Source organism: Heptranchias perlo, unplaced genomic scaffold (assembly GCF_035084215.1).
Source record: "Heptranchias perlo isolate sHepPer1 unplaced genomic scaffold, sHepPer1.hap1 HAP1_SCAFFOLD_602, whole genome shotgun sequence".
Classification (NCBI taxonomy): Eukaryota; Metazoa; Chordata; class Chondrichthyes; order Hexanchiformes; family Hexanchidae; genus Heptranchias; species Heptranchias perlo.
In genome coordinates, this window is record NW_027139626.1 from 45,001 (window position 1) to 50,942 (window position 5,942).

Below are 5,942 nucleotides of genomic sequence, written 5' to 3' on the forward strand. Positions count from 1 at the left end.
GTTAGTGTTCTCGGGCTTAATAGTCGCCCAAGGGGGTGTATAGCGGTCGATGGCCGTTGTGGAGTGCGTTTATTGTGGGTTGATTTTGACTTTGCCTGGCTGGTGGAATTTGTGGGAGGCAGGCAAGGGGATTGGTGTGGGTTGGTTGGCCGGAAGGGAGCTGCTTGCATTGGGGTGTTATCCTGACTTTGTTTCGCTGGTGAGAGTAGGCAGCGGCAGGCAGGCAAGCGGAATGTCGTGTGGGGTGCAGTGAGAGGTTGTAATGACGCTGCTTTGCAGCTGACCATGTGCCCTGATTTGTGACGCCCGTTTGGAGGCTGATATCTCAGGAAGGCCGAGGCCGATTTCCTCCGGGTATGGCTCGTTGCGTGCGGCAGGAGGAGGCGCAGCGTACGGTACCGAGCACTGGGAGGTGCGGTGCTGCCCGCCGGAGTGACAGCGAAAGGCTGCGCACCGCTTTCCGCCTGGTAACTCGGCGTCCGTGAGACCGACCGACTCCGCTTTATCGCCGGAGCTAGAGTGGGGCAAGGGGCACGGTTGAGTACCGGAAGGATGACGTTCGCACACGGGGAAGTCGAGTGCCGGGCCGCTGAAAGCGAGCAGGGTGCCACCGACTCTTCGGGCCCACTCGGAGGCTGATATCTCAGGAAGGCCGAGGCCGATTTCCTCCGGGTATGGCTCGTTGCGTGCGGCAGGAGGAGGCGCAGCGTACGGTACCGAGCACTGGGAGGTGCGATGCTGCCCGCCGGAGTGACAGCGAAAGGCTGCGCACCGCTTTCCGCCTGCTAACTCGGCGTCCGTGAGACCGACCGACTTCGCTTTACCGCCGGAGCTAGAGTGGGGCAAGGGGCACGGTTGGGTACCGGAACGATCACGTTCGCACACCGGGAAGTCGAGTGCCGGGTCTCGAAACGGAGCCGGGTCGGCCCAATTTAAAACGGAGAATAGAGTGCTGCCCTCTGCGGGTGAAAACCTGGAAGTACGTTGGTTAATGATTTCCAGTTCACCCCGCTTGGTCAGGCCCACTCGGAGGCGGATAACTCCGGAACGCCGAGGCCGATTTCCTCCGGGTATGGCTCGTTGCGTGCGGCAGGAGGCGGCGCAGCGTACGGTACCGAGCACTCGGAGATGCGGTGCTGCCCGCCGGAGTGACAGCGAAAGGCTGCGCACCGCTTTCCGCCTGGTAACTCGGCGTCCGTGAGACCGACCGACTCCGCTTTAGCACCGGAGCTAGAGTGGGGCAAGGGGCACCGAAGGGTACCGGAACGATCACGTTCGCATACCGGGAAGTCGAGTGACGGGCCGCTGAAAGCGAGCAGGGTGCCACCGCTCGGGGCCCCGGTTTGTCCGTCCCACCCGGAGGCCCATATCTCCGGAAGGCACAGGCCGATTTCCTCCGGGTATGGCTCGTTGTGTGCGGCCGGACCAGGCGCAGCGGACGGTACCGAGCACTGGGAGGTGCGATGCTGCCCGCCGGAGTGACAGCGAAAGGCTGCGCACCGCTTTCCGCCTGCTAACTCGGCGTCCGTGAGACCGACCGACTCCGCTTTACCGCCGGAGCTAGAGTGGGGCAAGGGGCACGGTTGAGTACCGGAAGGATGACGTTCGCACACCGGGAAGTCGACTAGCGGGCCGCCGAAAGCGAGCTCGGGGCCCCGGTTTGTCCGTCCCACCCGGAGGCCCATATCTCCGGAAGGCACAGGCCGATTTCCACCGGGTATGGCTCGTTGTGTGCGGCCGGACCAGGCGCAGCGGACGGTACCGAGCACTCGGAGGTCGGGCGCTGCCCGCCGGAGGTACAGCGAAAGGCTGCAAACCACTTTCCGCCGCCTCCCTCCGCGGGCGTGAGACCGACGGTCGTCGGGTTTAGTTCCGCGGCTAGAGCAGGACGAGGGGCAGCGAACGGTACCGGAACGAACCCGGTCGCACACCGGGAAGTCGAGTGCCGGGTCTCGAAACGGAGCCGGGTCGGCCCAGTTTAAAACGGAGAAGAGAGTGCTGCCCTCTGCGGGTGAAAACATGGAAGTACGTTGGTTAATGATTTCCAGTTCACCCCGCTTGGTCAGGCCCACTCGGAGGCGGATAACTCCGGAACGCCGAGGCCGATTTCCTCCGGGTATGGCTCGTTGCGTGCGGCAGGAGGAGGCGCAGCGTTCGGTACCGAGCACTCGGAGGTGCGGTGCTGCCCGCCGGAGTGACAGCGAAAGGCTGCGCACCCCTTTCCGCCTGCTAACTCGGCGTCCGTGAGACCGACCGACTCCGCTTTAGCACCGGAGCTAGAGTGGGGCAAGGGGCACCGAAGGGTACCGGAACGATGACGTTCGCACACCGGGAAGTCGAGTGCCGGGCCGCCGAAAGCGAGCAGGGTGCCACCGCTCGGGGCCCCGGTTTGTCCGTCCCACCCGGAGGCCCATATCTCCGGAAGGCACAGGCCGATTTCCTCCGGGTATGGCTCGTTGTGTGCGGCCGGACCAGGCGCAGCGGACGGTACCGAGCACTCGGAGGTCGGGCGCTGCCCGCCGGAGGTACAGCGAAAGGCTGCAAACCACTTTCCGCCGCCTCCCTCCGCGGGCGTGAGACCGACGGTCGTCGGGTTTAGTTCCGCGGCTAGAGCAGGACGAGGGGCAGCGAACGGTACCGGAACGAACCCGGTCGCACACCGGGAAGTCGAGTGCCGGGTCTCGAAACGGAGCCGGGTCGGCCCAGTTTAAAACGGAGAAGAGAGTGCTGCCCTCTGCGGGTGAAAACATGGAAGTACGTTGGTTAATGATTTCCAGTTCACCCCGCTTGGTCAGGCCCACTCGGAGGCGGATAACTCCGGAACGCCGAGGCCGATTTCCTCCGGGTATGGCTCGTTGCGTGCGGCAGGAGGAGGCGCAGCGTTCGGTACCGAGCACTCGGAGGTGCGGTGCTGCCCGCCGGAGTGACAGCGAAAGGCTGCGCACCCCTTTCCGCCTGCTAACTCGGCGTCCGTGAGACCGACCGACTCCGCTTTAGCACCGGAGCTAGAGTGGGGCAAGGGGCACCGAAGGGTACCGGAACGATGACGTTCGCACACCGGGAAGTCGAGTGCCGGGCCGCCGAAAGCGAGCAGGGTGCCACCGCTCGGGGCCCCGGTTTGTCCGTCCCACCCGGAGGCCCATATCTCCGGAAGGCACAGGCCGATTTCCTCCGGGTATGGCTCGTTGCGTGCGGCCGGACCAGGCGCAGCGGACGGTACCGAGCACTCGGAGGTCGGGCGCTGCCCGCCGGAGGTACAGCGAAAGGCTGCAAACCACTTTCCGCCGCCTCCCTCCGCGGGCGTGAGACCGACGGTCGTCGGGTTTGTTTCCGCGGCTAGAGCAGGACGAGGGGCAGCGAACGGTACCGGAAGGAACCCGGTCGCACACCGGGAAGTCGACTAGCGGGCCGCCGAAAGCGAGCACGGGGCCCCGGTTTGTCCGTCCCACCCGGAGGCCCATATCTCTGGAAGGCACAGGCCGATTTCCACCGGGTATGGCTCGTTGTGTGCGGCAGGACCAGGCGCAGCGGACGGTACCGAGCACTCGGAGGTCGGGCGCTGCCCGCCGGAGGTACAGCGAAAGGCTGCAAACCACTTTCCGCCACCTCCCTCCGCGGGCGTGAGACCGACGGTCGTCGGGTTTGTCTCCGCGGCTAGAGCAGGACGAGGGGCAGCGAACGGTACCGGAACGAACCCGGTCGCACACCGGGAAGTCGACCAGCGGGCCGCCGAAAGCGTGCTCGGGTCCCCGGTTTGTCTGTCCCACCCGGAGGCTGATATCTGAGGAAGTCCGAGGCCGATTTCCTCCGGCTAACTCGGCGGGCAATGTGTCCCCCCCCCCACCATCTTCGGCTGATTACCGTGGCTGGACCGGATCAAGGAGCAACGGAACCGTGCCAGAACGACGTCGGTCGGACGGCGTGAACTGATAGTGCCGAGGCCGGAAACCGAGCCGGAAATGTGCACCGATTTATTGGTCCCACTCGCAGGCCCATATCTCCGGAAGGCCGAGGCCGATTTCCTCCGGGTATGGTTCGCTGCGTGCAGCCGGAAGGGGAGCAGCGGACGGCACTGAGCAGCCGGAGGTGCGGCGCTGCCCGCCGGAGCTGCAAGCGAAAGGCTGCGCACCGCTTTCCGCTGGCTAACTCGGCGGCCGTCAGGCCGACCGACTCCGCTTCAGCACGGGAGCTGGAGTCGGGCAAGGGGCACCGAAGGGTACCGGAAGGATCACGTTCGGACACCGGGAAGTCGAGTGCCGGGCCGCCGAAAGCGAGCTCGGGGCCCCGGTTTGTCCGTCCCACCCGGAGGCCCATATCTCGAGAAGGCACAGGCCGATTTCCTCCGGGTTTGGCTCGCTGCGTGCGGCCGGACGAGGCGCAGCGAACGGTACCGAGCACTCGGAGGTGCGGCGCTGCCCGCCGGAGGTACAGCGAAAGGCTGCAAACCGCTTTCCGCCTCCTCTCCCCTCGGGCGTGAGACCGACGGTCGTCTGGTTTGCTTCCGCGGCAAGAGCAGGACGAGGGGCACCGAGCGGTACCAGAACGAACCCGGTCGCACACCGGGATGTCGAGTGCCCGGCCCAAACCCGCTACCCCCCCCCCACCCGAAAGCGAGCCACGGTTTGTGGATTAAAAGTGAAGCGGCAAAGATTTGTAAAACAGCGTGAAATGATGAACCAGAAGCCCAAAGTAATGGTGGGAATAAAAGTTCCGAAATGTGAAATGGTGAACCAGAAGTTGTGTGAACTGTTTAACCCAAAGTGGCAAAAATGGATTAAAAGGGGTGAAATGATCGACCGCAAAGCAGGGCAAGCATTAAACAAAAGCAGCAGCATTTTTTAAAAAGGGACAAATGGTTTACCAGAATCCCAAAAGAATGCTCAGAGACTTAAGTGCCAAAGGGGAAATGGTTAACCAGTAGCTGGGTGAACTGTTTAACCAAAAGTGGGAAAAAGGATTAAAAGGGGTGAAATGATTAACCAGAAGGCGAAAGCAATGTGCCGCGTCAAAGTCCTAAAGGGGAAAAGGTTGACCATAAAGCAGGGAAATGATTAAACCAAAGCAGAAAAATTCAGTAAAAAGGGGCAAATGGTTAACCAGAAGTTGGGTGAACTGCTTAACCAAAAGTGGGAAAGAGGATTAAAAGGGGAGAAATGTTGAACCAGATGTCGAAAACAATGCGCGGCGATGAAGTCTGAAAGAGGAAAAGGTTGACCGCAAAGCAGGGAAAGGATTAAACAGAAGCAGCAATATCTTTTAAAAAGGGACAAATGGTGAACCAGAATCCCAAAAGAATGCTCAGAGACTTAAGTCCCAAAGGGGCAAATGGTTAACCAGAAGCTGGGTGAACTGTTTAACCAAAAGTGGGAAAAAGGATTAAAAGGGGTGAAATGATTAACCAGAAGGCGAAAGCAAAGTGCGGCGGCGAAGTCCTAAAGGAGAAAAGGTTGACCAGAAAGCAGGGAAACGATTAAACAAAAGCGGCAACATTTTTTAAAAAGTGGCAAATGGTTAACCAGAATCCCAAAATAATGCTCAGAGACTTAAGTCCCAAAGGGGCAAATGGTTAACCAGAAGCTGGGTGAACTGTTTAACCAAAAGTGGGAAAAAGGATTAAAATGTTGTGAAATGATTAACCAGAAGGCGAAAGCAAAGTGCGGCGGCGAAGTCCTAAAGGGGAAAAGGTTGACCATAAAGCAGGGAAATGATTAAACAAAAGCAGAAAAATTCAGTAAGAAGGGGCAAATGGTTAACCAGAAGCTGGTTGAACTGCTTAACCAAAAGTGGCAAAAAGGATTGAAAGGGGAGAAATGTTTAACCGGATGTCGTAAACAAGGTGCGGCGATGAAGTCGGAAAGAGGAAAAGGTTGACCAGAAAGCAGGGAAAGCATTAAACAAAAGCAGCAACATTTTTTAAAAAGTGGCAAATGGTTAACCAGAAT